The sequence below is a fragment of the Caretta caretta genome, chromosome 2 (genome assembly GCF_965140235.1).
Source record: "Caretta caretta isolate rCarCar2 chromosome 2, rCarCar1.hap1, whole genome shotgun sequence".
In the NCBI taxonomy this organism is placed as follows: Eukaryota; Metazoa; Chordata; order Testudines; family Cheloniidae; genus Caretta; species Caretta caretta.
In genome coordinates this window covers 4,972,239-4,985,506 of record NC_134207.1, presented here as the reverse complement: position 1 = coordinate 4,985,506, position 13,268 = coordinate 4,972,239, and positions in this window count along the sequence as shown.

Here is a 13,268-nt window from a genome sequence, read left to right as displayed (position 1 = left end):
GCAGTACAGGGCTTATGAGGCACAACTGAGCAGTTCTAATTGCATCCAGTAGAGGGCAGTAGAGACAAGTTACATACCAGCCAGCTCCTTAGGGTGGAGCGAGAAGTGAAATACTATGCTCAGATACCAAAGTGGTGGGCCTGGGAGAGGATGGACAGAGAGGTGGATGGGCAGACAAATGGACAGACGGGAGGATGGATGGACAGACAACTTGATCCTGCAAAACCATACTCATATGGATAATCTCATTGAAGCCAGAGAGTAAATTACCCTGGTGAAAGGGCAGGAGGGAGCAATGTTTTGGAACAAGGAGTAGCTCGTCCTGTGGATGAAACCCGCTCCCCTCCATCCTACCAGGAAGACAAAGAGCAAAGCATTTGGTTGGCTGCCTAACCAGCCACGTCCAGCTGCTTCCACATACATCATCCATCTCCAGTTTGCGCTGCTGATGGCCATCTGTGCATCTAAACGAGGAGCCCCCCAGAACGTTGGGTCACTTGAGTCCTTGTCTCTTTAGCCCTCCAGCCTGCCCGCCGTAGGAAGCTGGGGAGGAAAGCCTCCCCCGACACTGCCAACAGCAACAGGGGATGAGATTCAAACAGCAGCTCTTCATGGCTGCCTGAACCATCCAGCGACAGAGCCCAGAAATCAGTGCCACGGAGAGCTGAGTCCCTGGTGTCTGGCTGCCATGGGCTCTCGGGAGACGCGTTAACTTCCACTGAAATGATGGAGTCTGCCCAGAAGGTGGAAGGTGAACATGACGCTGGCCCGGCTGCTGATCTGACACGGGAGCCCTTGGGAATGGCTGCCCTCCCACAGGCCTAGTTGAACACGGTGGCCCCTCCGACGTGGGATGGGCACAAGGTGGTGAAGATCAGGGTTGGTCCTGAGGGGGCCCTTTTGGTACATTGCCAGGTTCCGGATTTGCATCAAAGGGAGCAGATTGCAGACATCCTGCTATTAACAGAGAGATGAGGCCCAGGGAGACGACCACTCCCAGCATGTAACACTCCACCTCGATCCCGGCAGCTGAGGACGTAACATGCCGTCTGGATCCGAGTGTCCCGATTTTCAGACGCGCTCAGCTCCCAGGGCTGCACCGCTGGACACGTTGGAAAGATATCGAGGTGCCCGAGTGGCAGCGGCACCCTGAGGAAAACCTGGCCGCGCTGGTGGGTGCAGAGTTGTTTCGAACATCTGGCCCCACCTGCGCAGGAATGGGAGCATTGCGCACTCCAAAAACCACACGTCCGCATTCTCATGGAAGAGTTTCACAACTCACATGTTCCCCAGGGCCGCAGCCCCAATCAACCTAATCCTCGCTGCTGTTTTACATTCACACAGTTTCCTTCGCCATCCCAAGATGGAACAGGTTTGGCTTGGTTGAAAGCACTACTCCCACAGAACAGGTCATGACGCCCCCCCAGAGAAGGGCTTCCCAACCTGCCCCGGGGCCCCAGGAACACTGCTCTAGGAGACGAGGCACCGGTGGGCTGTCACCGACTCACTGTTCAACCTTGGAAAAGTCACTGCCCCGCTCTGTGCCTCAGTTTCCCTTTATGTGACTGGGGATAATGATACAGATTCGCGGGTGTTCCATCATCTGCCAGCTAGAGTGGGCATGTCTACCTGAGCCGGCAGTTACACTTCCAGCTCCAGCGTGCAGACATACCCTAAACAACATGCCCAAGATCACGCATAGGAATCCACAGCAGAACAAGGAGCGGAACCCAGATCTGCCCGGTCCCACTCCTGTGCCCTAACTATGCGCCCGCCCTTCCTCTCTTTAATGCTAATAATACAAAAGATGATGGCAGAACCAGCCCGGGCGACGGCAGGTGAGAACGCTCCTCAAATGATTCACGACGAGGCCTGTGGCGGGGGTTAAGAGGAGGAGGAGGTAGGGCGAGAAAACACACACGACAAGCTTGTCAGTTGACTTCTTAAGTAAAAGCCAGCAAGCCAGGCAGGCAGACGCCGAGTCGGGTTTCTCCCAATTAAATTTAACAAGAGACGCCCCTGAATCTTTCATGAGCGTTCGGAAATTTTAGTCCATCTGTCTTCCTCTCCCCCTTCACTCTTCTAAACGGCACAACACTTTGTCTATCAGCCGCGGCTTTTGTAGCAGCATAAATAATTTCCGAGGGACTTTAAGCCTCTAGAAGACATGGGGAAGTGGGCCCAGAGGCCTCACTCCACCCAGCAGCCTGGACAGGCAGCCCCCTTCTGGGCTGTTTTGACTTCATCATCAGCTTTACCGTCATCTTCATCCTCCTCCTCTTTTCCCCCCTCTGTTCCCGCCTGATAGATTGTCACTTTAATTATCTATCGGCCCCTCAACGTGCCGGCAGGTAACCCAGCCCTAGTCAAGCTTCAAAGTGGCTCCTGGGCCTCTGTGTGTTTGTGTGCAGTTTACACACAGCATCAGTTGCTTTCAATTAAGCTCTGAGCTAACCTGAAAGAGAATCCGTGGCTGCTGCCAGAAACAAGCAGAGCAGGTGGGGGAGAGGGAGGAAGGGAGGAGCATGTCATTGGGTTAACATTTTAGGACTACAGCAGAAAGTGGTTGGCTTAAAGAGGGTGAAAGAGCAGATGGAGGCATCCTATCCACACAGGGCAGATGCCTCCAGGAAGTGCTATATGTTACATCCATGTCATACACACAGAGATGTTAGCTAAAAACATCAAATACACTTGCTGGAAGGTTGCAACGTGACACTATTTGATTTGTTAGAATTCAGAACGACAACATACAAGACCCCAAAACAGAGAGAGACAAAGCAGGCTGCTCCCTGAAACAGAGTGGCACAACTCACCACCCAGCACAAGATCTAAGTACCACATCCCTTTGGCTGTTACTGTGAGGAATTTTATACTGATGCTGCTGCCCCAATGCAAGCCACTAGTGTCAACATGCTGCACTCGGGTAGCAAAGCTGGGCACATTGTACCCCACTGCATCACATCTACACTAGGGATTTGCACAGTGGTGTAACTGCCCTGATGCAAAGATCCCCAGCGGAAACAAGCCCTTGATCCCTCAATATGACACCTCAGTGGTTATGAGCCATCAGCTGCTAGAGTTATGTGAGAATGGACATAAGGTGGTTATCAGAATGACGTGATTTTTTTAGGTCTTCTTTCTTGTGGCCTGCCAGGACTAGGGTAACTTTGATGGATCAGTAAACTCTTCCAACCACTGGTCCTGGATCAGAGATCAGAGCTAAAAATGCTGATTGCCCTGAGGGATGGATGAGAAAGTCAGTTTGGAAGAAATAGCAAGTCTACCCAGAGCTAAAACAGAACCTTATTTCTTGTGTAAAAAGTTTTGCCCTCTTGCCTTTAGTTTGTTTATTTCTTGCTGCAATGCGGGCACCCCTCTGCATTCCATGTTCCACCAGGAACAAGAGCCAAAGTCCTGAAAGATTTTGAGCAAGGTCATTGTAGCTGCTTTCCTGCCCCAGAAAAGACCTGTCTAGGAATCACCAGGAAAATTAGTCCCCATGAGGCTCCCGGACAAATGAGGCGCCGAGAAGCTGGAGATGAATTTCTGAAACTTTGCCTGTTGCTCTGGACAGCAAGATACGCTGACTCAGCCTTTTCCATCCTTCCTAATCACACCCCCACACACTCGAAGGAGGCTGGAATCACCAACATTAGGGCTAGAAAACAGCTATCTAATGGGTCGTTTTAGTCCATCCTTTGCGATCAGTCTGTGAGGAGGCAACACACTTTGCCATGATGATGACAGGTGTCAGCCATCCCCAGGAGCCACTGCTAGATCCGTTGCCACTGTTCTTTGGACAGCCTAGTCGCAAAGGTCCCTTTCCTAAGGAGCCCGCTCCACAGCCCAGGAGATCTTCCCAGCAGGAAGTTTTTCCCAGTATTGGGTCAGCTCCTCAGATCAGCATAGCTGCATGGAAGTTAATGGAGTTCCACCGATACCAGCAGAGAGTCTGCTTCATTCAGACAAAATGCCCCCTTTCTTAATTCCATCCCACTCGTCCTAGTAACAGTCTGTCCTATTATCCTAAACCATCCCTCTTGGAAGCGAGGACAATCCAGATCTCTCGGGTTGTACTTTCATAGCTCTGCTGCTGACTTGGGCAAGTCACGTCCGCTCTTTGGGCCTCTGTGATGCCCCATGGGTCAGTCGAAGTGATCGCAGTGGCTCCGTTGCTAAGTGGTGAATTTCACTTCTTTTTCTGCTCGAGAACAGATCGTAAAATTCACAACTCTGTTGCCCAGAATTGCTCATCAATGTCTTTATCATCACTAAAGTAGCACTTGAAGGCCTTCATTGCAGTCCAGGCCCCATTGTGCTGGGTGCAGTGCAAATGCATAGTAAGAAACAGTCCCTGCCCCTGGAGCTTACAATCTAAGTAGAATCTACAGGATTGACAATCCAAATAGACCTAAGGCTCTCCCCTCCCTACTCCTAATGAATAGCTCACAAACTCTTCAGAACTCTGATACTGAAATCTACACTGGATGAATCACATGGGTTTATTTCCGTTCCCTGACTGGGCAGCTTATGTGAATAATTAAAATAGGGAAAATTGCAAATGTTGAATATTGCAGGCAAGTGCACAATGTGGCTAATTTGAACTCGAGCCTTCCCTGTCGCCTTTGAGGCAGGTCGGTATTATTCCCATTTCATAGATGAGGAAACTGGGACACAGGGGTTTCATAAACATCTATAACAGAGCTTGGATCAGAACCCAGATGGCTTGTTTCTGTGTAATCTAAACACCAGTGAAACTGCCCCCACCTCAACATACCCCTTGAAGTAAGTTGCAACCCAGGAGGAAACTTCCATTTTGCATGCCATAAAATAGACACAAAATTGAATGTACCCATGGAGAAAACAGAAAGGGTATGGCAAGATTTCTTCAGTAATACCTATGCTAAGTAGATTTAGCAGCAAATTAGCAAACGATTCATAAGAAGCCAAGAGAAATTTGGGGCTGAATATCAGGAATAACTTTTTGATAGCAAGATCTACTGAAGTTAGACATTTTTAAATCAGAAAATCCAGATAACTGGCACCCAAGAGTTTTAAAAGAGCTGTCCGAGGAGCTTGCTGGACTGGTAATGTTGATTTTCAATAAATCTTGGAACACTGGGGAAGTTCCAGAAAAATGGAAGAAAACCTAATGCTGTGCCAATATTTTAAAAGGCTAAACAGGAAGACCTGGGTAATTATAGGCTTGTCAGTCTCACATCGATCCTGGGCAAGATAAGGGAGCATCTGACACAGGACTAGATTAATAAAGAATTAAATTAGGATAATATAATTAATGCCAATAAACCTGGGTTTATGGAAAATAGATCCTGACAAACTAACAACATCTTTTTTGATGAGATTGCGAGTTTGATTGATAAAGGTAATAACAGTGACATCGTAAACTGAAATTTCTGTAAGGTGTTCAGCTTGGTACTGCATGACATTGTAATTAAAAAACTAGAAAGATATAAAATCAACATGGTACCCATTAAATGGATTAAAAGCTGGCTAACTAATAGATCTCAAACTGTAATTGTAAACAGGGAATGACTGTTGAGTGCATGTTTCTCTAGTGGAGTCCTGCAGGGATCAGTTCTTGACCCTGTACTATTCAATTTTTTTTATCAATGTCCTGGCAGAAAACATAAAACCATTACTGATCACGATTGCAGATGACACAAAAATTGGGAGAGTGGTAAACAAGGAAGAGGACAGGTCACTGATATGGAGCAATCTGGATATATAAATAAATATAGTAAATATAAGTAAATATATACAGCAAGGAACAAAGAATGTAGGCTGCACTCACAGGAGGGGGGGCTCCTACCCTCGGAAGCAGTGACTGAAAAAGCTTTGTGGGTTGTGGTGGATAATTAGCTGAACATGAGCTCCCACTGCAACGCTATGCCCAAAAGAGCGAATGCAATCCTGCGATGCATAAACAGGAATCGTGAGTATAGCAGAGAGGTTCTTTTATCTCTGTTTCTGGCACTGGTGCGACTGCAGCTGAAAATCCTCTTCTGGTGCCCACAATTGAGGAAGGAGGTTGATACATTGCAGAGGGTTCAGAGAAGAGCCACAAGAATGATTAAAGGATTAAAAAACCTGCCTTATAGTGACAGACTCAGGGAGCGCAATCTATTTAGCTCAGCAAAGAGAAGGCTAAGGGGTGACTTGATTACAGTCTGTTGGTACAAACATTTGATAATGGGCTCTTCGATCTAGCAGAGACAGGTAAAGCATGAACCAATGGCTGGAAGTTGAAGCCAGACAGATTCCCCAGACTGGAAAGAAGGTGTAACATTTTACCAGTGAGGGTCATTAACCACTGGTCCTGGTGGAGTCTCCATCACTGGCAATGTCTAAATCAAAACGGGCTGGTTTTTCTAAAAGTTCTGCTCTAGGAATGACTTTGGGGCAGTTCTCTGGGGTGTGCTATACAGGAGGTCAGTCCAGATGACAACAGAGTTCCCTTCCAGCCCTGCAATCTCGGACCTAGCAGGGACCCCATCTCTTGGGCCCTTTGAAAAATCCAAGTTTCACCGAGCTGGAGGCATTTGGTAATGGCAGAGAGGGGTGGGGTGGATTTTCTTCCACCAGTGAATCGTACGCTTGGCTCCAAAGCCTATGGAAGCCAGTAGAAAGATTCCCATTGACTCCACTAAGCTTTGGATGAGGCCCTTAGCGAATGTATTCAAAGAACTAAGGAGCCGAGGACATAGAGCAGGCTAATGAACACAGCTAGCCCATGGTAAGGTCAGTGGCCTAATTGGATGAGTCCATACAACAGAAAATTGCAGTGTAGATAATTCTGCTTCTCTTTGCTCTTCCTGTTCTGCTCATCTGCCAAAGTCCTGCGCTTCTGTGTGGGGCAGTACCTACCACACAGCCAAGGGCATCCCTGGCTGGGGCCTCACCCCAGTCTGCTTGGCTCTTCTGGGTTACTGCACGAGTAATTAGGCTTCTTCTTTTCTCCCATGGAACCCTTTTTCCTCTGTGCCCCCAAATGCCAAATCCACCCCTCCGGCCCGGCCCGGCTAACAGAGACCTAACAGGCCAATGGCATTTTGGGATGTATAAGTAGGGGCATAGCGAGCAGATCGAGGGACGTGATCGTTCCCCTCTATTCGACATTGGTGAGGCCTCATCTGGAGTACTGTGTCCAGTTTTGGGCCCCTCACTACAAGAAGGATGTGGAAAAATTGGAGAGAGTCCAGCGAAGGGCAACAAAAATGATTAGGGGTCTAGAACACATGACTTATGAAGAGAGGCTGAGGGAGCTGGGATTGTTTAGCCTGCAGAAGAGAAGAATGAGGGGGGATTTGATAGCTGCTTTCAACTACCTGAAAGGGGGTTCCAAAGAGGATGGCTCTAGACTGTTCTCAATGGTAGCAGATGACAGGACAAGGAGTAATGGTCTCAAGTTGCAGTGGGGGAGGTTTAGATTGGATATTAGGAAAAACTTTTTCACTAAGAGGGTGGTGAAACACTGGAATGCGTTACCTAGGGAGGTGGTAGAATCTCCTTCCTTAGAGGTTTTTAAGGTCAGGCTTGACAAAGCCCTGGCTCGGATGATTTAACTGGGAATTGGTCCTGCTTCGAGCAGGGGGTTGGACTAGATGACCTTCAGGGGTCCCTTCCAACCCTGATATTCTATGATTCTATGATTCTATGATTCTATGACCATCACCGGTTTGTCACTGGTGACCATGCATTACCATCTCCGCCTCGCCCACAGTCAGGTCCTCGTTTCCTAGAAGCAAAGCCAAGACATTTTTCAAAAATAAAGGCCCCAAAGATCCCAACTGGGAGAGGAAGGGAGTAAGATTTCAGCCTGTTCCTAGCCTGGGGGAGGCTGCCTGCTGTAAATCCCAACAGGGGCTGAACTCCCAGCAGTGGGGAAAGGAAATTGCATGATACATTTCCAGCATGGGAATTCCTCTGCTCTGCAAAGCTGCTTTGGGTGCCAATTCCTCTCTCTCTCTCTCTTTTTAACCACCCACCCCTCTCTACCTGTTTTCCCTCCCCTTCCATCATCGGGGCCGGGGGGACTCACGTCTGATGAGAAAGACACAACCTACCTTGGCTAAGCAATAGCTGAGTGTAGACAGTCACTGAGATACTACTGTGAGGACGGATGGGCCGACAGACCAAAAGGAAGGAAGATACTTGTAGGATACAACCTACAAGTATCTCTGGGGTATAAACGTCAAGGAATTATTGAGCGTGTTCCGAGCTGTTGGAACTCGGAACAATAGGATGAAATTAAAAATGTTAAATACCGAGGAAATCTTCCTGCAAGGGGGCGGTATCGAGTCACGGAACAGTCCACCCAAAGGATGCACTGCAAGCCCTGTCACTTTTCGGCATTTCAAACTCAGCCACCATGTGCTTGCCTTGACGGAATGGGTTCTTTAATACAGTCGCCATCTCCGTTTTCATTTTGCATCCGAAAGAACGTAACTTCGGTAGTCAGGTGCCCCCTGGTGCCACGCCTTGGAATTGGCTCCAGACCGGCTCAGAGCGTCCCCTAATGAGACTCTGGCCCCACTTTCAGACTTAAATATGTTACTTGCGTACTGTGCCAGAGAGGGGTGGACTTAAACACACGCTTGAGTGAACCTTGAGCTTTGGTGTTTGGCTGAATCGGAGCCTAGATCGTTAATGTTTGTAAAGAAGTGCAAGGCCCTATTATGAATTCACTCCTTCCTCCACATCATTCATAAATATACCGAGCAGCAGCTGCCCTCCTGCAGACCTCGGGTGTATCCCACTCGTTCCTCAGTGAGCATCAATTGTTTAGTCTTCCTCGGCTGCTTCTCTCTTCCCCAGCTTTTAATCCAGGAATTTACCTCTGCACTCCACAACTACCAAGTTTCCTTCACAGCCCCTTGTGAGAGACTCTATCCAGATCCTTCTGAAAGTCTAAAGGATTTTTTTCTTCTATCCTCTAATTCCTTACTTCGGTCAAAGCATTCTAACAGGCTGGAATTCCTGGTCTTGGCATGCAAATGGCCTCTCTAAAGAAATCTTGTACCCACCTCTGTAGTGCAGTAGTCCCCAAACATTCCAGGGGGTAAGAGGCCCGAGGTTGGGGCTACAGCTGGGGGCAAGTCTGGGTCTGGGGTCAGGGCCAGGAACGGAGCTACAGCCAGGGGCTGAGGGCTGGGGCCAGGACCAAGAGCAGAGCCCCAGTCGGGGGCCAAGGCTCAGGGCGAGGCTGGGAGCTGGGCCTGGAGCGGTGGCCACGGCTGGACCAGAGCAGGGGGTGTAGTGGGGCTGGGTGGTGTTCCCTCCCAGCTGCCCGTGGGTGATGGCACAGGTGCACTGTACCCCCTCCCCCCCCAAAGGTTCCTCCACTCCCCCCTAGGGGTGAGTGCCCCACAGTTTGGGGACCACTGCTGTAGAGAGATGATATTCAAACATGGCCTATTGGCTTCCTTTCAAGCATTTGACCTTGATGTAAGCAAAGCCTCAAGGGTCAGCAGCTAGTTATATGCTCATGAGGATAGACGAGGTCAGACAAATGGACCACAATGCAAGAGCAGTCTCAAGAGAATATGTGAAAGGACGGACAGGAGACCAGACAGGTCAGGGAATTGTCAAGAGGAGGGAGAAGCTTTTGCCACTGGTTCAAGTCCAGCCCCGGTTTGGTGCTAAGGAGCAAAAGCCAGTATCAGCAGGTGTGCAGGGCACACGTGGAACGAATTGGCAGGGTCTCCATTCAGTTCCTAGGGCTCGAGACAAAGTGTGTGGGAATCTTTCCATCCATGTAAGTAAGGTTTGGGTCAGGCCACAGAGCAAACACAGCATCCCAAAAACCAACCGCCAGCAGAGCGGCCAGGGGCTGGATGAGAACAGAGCTGGACCTAGTCCCCTCTTGGCCCTACATATGCTCCCTCCAAGCCCTCAGCATGTTTGCGGGGAAGCTCGCACCTGCCGGTGCCTGGGCTGGATCATCCTGGCGAACGGCTAGAGAGCTCCTGCCTCCAGTGACTGTCGATCTGGCACCTTTCACCCACACTCAGTTCACTTAAGTTCCCTCCCGGCTGCCTCTGCAAACCCAGCCCTGGCTTGAAACAAAATAATAAAGAATTAATAAAGACAAAGCTCTTAGCAGCATCCCTGCTTCCCAGCCCCTTAGCCACCCTACGGAAGCATTTTGAATGCCTCTTAGTTTGCATCGCCTGACGAAATAATCAGGATGGAGTGGTGGCTTGCACGGACGCCTCATCCTCGCACACTACAGCCGTCATGCCTTTGAGTGTGCACCTGCAAAGGGCTTTCAAAGACCTCGCTCCATTATTTCATCAGCAACCAGCTCATGATGCTCTGCCCCTCCTCACCCCCCGACCCTCCCAAACCTTCCTTTCCCCTCTCCCCCATGTCACAGCTGGTGAGAGTCTGAGTGTAGAAAAGAAACTTTTAATAAAAGTAGGGAAGTAACTCGGCATTAATTTGGGAAAACACCGCAAACAGAGTTCATAAATATAAACCATGAGTAAAAGGCCCACCCCCAAGTAAGCTGGGCAGTGTCCTTTTCCCCTCAGGTTCTTAAATCCAGCAACCCACAAGTCCCTTTCACATGCCCGTCTCTTCTCTGCACCCCACTCTCAGTTACTGTCCTTGGTTAGTGCAGACCCAGACTTCAGAGGTCCATCTGAAGAGTTCATCTCCCCCACAGGTGAGGTAAAGAGCTACCTTACTCTGCTTGTAAGGGACTGCGGAAGACTTTGTTATGACCTAGCTAGGGAACTTCCGCTTTCTCAAGGCCGCCCGGTCACTGTAGGACATGGAGAACCAACTTTAACCGGTTTTAGGCCGGTTTTGTCTGCCTTGCATGGCCCGTGGCCAGGTAGCGGAAAGCCTCCTTAGGAAAGTACCTAATTATATATTCATGAGCTGTTTCTGTGCACTGCTTATTATGGCTCGCTGGTTGCCCCTTCGTCGGACTCCGTCCCAGGCAAAGCTCAGGTGCGCTGGGTTCTCCGCCTCCGTGACAGCAACGCTTGGAGTCCCCGTTGCGGGTGTGTCACTAACCTTCAATAAAGCCAATAACTCGCTGCTTAGCTGCGTGTGGCTCTCGTTTTCCAGAGTACCTCTGCCGGCCTGCGGTGCTTCGAACACCTTGGCCCAGAACATTTGGCGCAGCGAGCAGGGTACTCTGACAAGCGATGCCACTTTGGCCGAAGGTAGGGGAGGTGGGGAAGCCTTCGCTGTCCCTACAGCGCATACCAGGATGGCCCCCGACAGAGCGCTGGGGGCCGGTAGCGCGGGTTATGGCCGGGTGGGCTGCCCCGGCGGATTGGCGGGAATTTCAACAGGCTGCAGGGGTCACACCTGTGCGGCTGGTTGAGGGGAGGCGTCCAACATGTTCTAGCATTGATAGACACGGGCGCCAAAGTCACCATTTTGCACTCCACGCAGGCCCAGGGCCGAGCCGCTGTGGTAAAAGGCCTCAGAGGAGCGGAAACTCTGGCATATGAGGTCACTGTCACCCTCACCCTGGGAAAGACACCCCGTTTTGGGCCACGGTCTTGGCAGCCACGATCGGAGAGTATATACTGGGCATCGACGTCCTGCAGGGCCGCTCGGTAGATACCCAGTACGGTCTCTTCGTGTTTGGACATCCCCGGTATCTAAGCGCGACGCAGGTACGGGAGGTGCGGGCATTGACGATCCTGCGGGGTTCTCCCCGCTGGGAGCCCGTAGTGTTGTCTCCCCCGGCCGCCGTAGTCTCTAAAAAGCAGCATCGCCTCCCAGGAGGGGAGGAGGAGATCACCCAGACCATCAGTGCACTATTAGAGGCCAAAGTCATTCAGCCTACCCTCAGCCCGTACAACAGCCCTCTGTGGCCTGTGCAGAAACCAGATGGAACTTGGCACATGACGGTAGACTACCGCAAGTTGAATAAGGTGACCCCCCGCACTGACAGCTATCGTACCGGACATGGTAACCTTGATTGAGCGGATTGCAGAGGCTGCCTTACCCTGGCATGCCATCCTCGATCTCTCTAATGCCTTTTTCTCCATTGCCATCGCTCCTGGCAGTCAAGAGCAATTTGCCTTTTCATGGCAAGTTTGCCAGTATACCTTTTGTGTTTTGCTGCAGGGCTGGAAGCACTCCCTGACTATTTGCCACCAGTTGGTGAGCGCAGATCTTGACCATATACAATTGCCAGATACGACCCGTTGTTATCATTACATCGACGATGTGATGGTCTCCGGCCCCTCCCGTGAAGTGGTGGCGGATGCATTGAATGCAGTCATCACTAGCCTGGAGGCGCGCGGATGGACTCTGAACCCACAGAAAATACAGGGCCCCGCCCAGACAGTGGTCTTCCTGGGTATCATGTGGGCGGGCCCAGAACGACAAATTCCCCAGAAGGTGCGACAAACAGCGCCCCGACCGAGATTGAGTGGCATGTACTGGCTAACATGTGGTGGACATTACCACAGCGAGACCCACAAGCCGCTGTAGTCCTCACCACTGGGGAAGGATGGGCTTACGTACTCCCAGAGAGGGAAGACTATCCCCGCATGGTCTCGCTGTCCCGCTTGTCGCGACGCTCCTTATAAGTACCGTCGCAGCCATCTTCTCACCTGTGAACACCTGGCTGGTGCTGGCTCGCAGTGCTGTGAATGCGACGTCGTTTTGCCTACCGCATACGTTCGCTGTGGGTGCGGTAATGGAGACCTGTTTCATCGGCATCTGTGCAGCACCGACCCTGGTCCAGCACTATTCCCTACTGAAGACAATTGATAAGACTTTTACGTATACTGCCTTGTATGCATTGGGGCCAGCCCAATATAAACTGGACGCCTCTATGTATTCCTTTTGGCTTGCTAATGTAACGCTTGCTCCTTCTTGTATGTGGTTTGTAAATGCTACTCACGTTGGGGCGGACCTCACCAATGGAGACCTTATATGTAATGAGAGTATGGATATCTCCTTTGCATACAGGCATATGAAATTGCCTGCTGGGTGGTTTCTTTTCAGTGGCAGGCGTGCTTATTCCTACATCCCCGCCAATAGCTCTGGGAGCCCCTGCGCTCTTGGTCGGGTGGCCCCCCTTATTTTTCCGTATCCCCCACAGATGTCTGCCCAACACAGGAGGGATGCCACCCCCCTTGATTCCACCTGTAAATTGGATGTGACCCTATTCTCCGAGGCCGAAGCCGGGGCCCTGGCCTTTTCCTTGATTGGTATTCCTGGGCTAGTGGTGCACAATTATCATGCGGTGGAGCACCTTGCCTGTACTG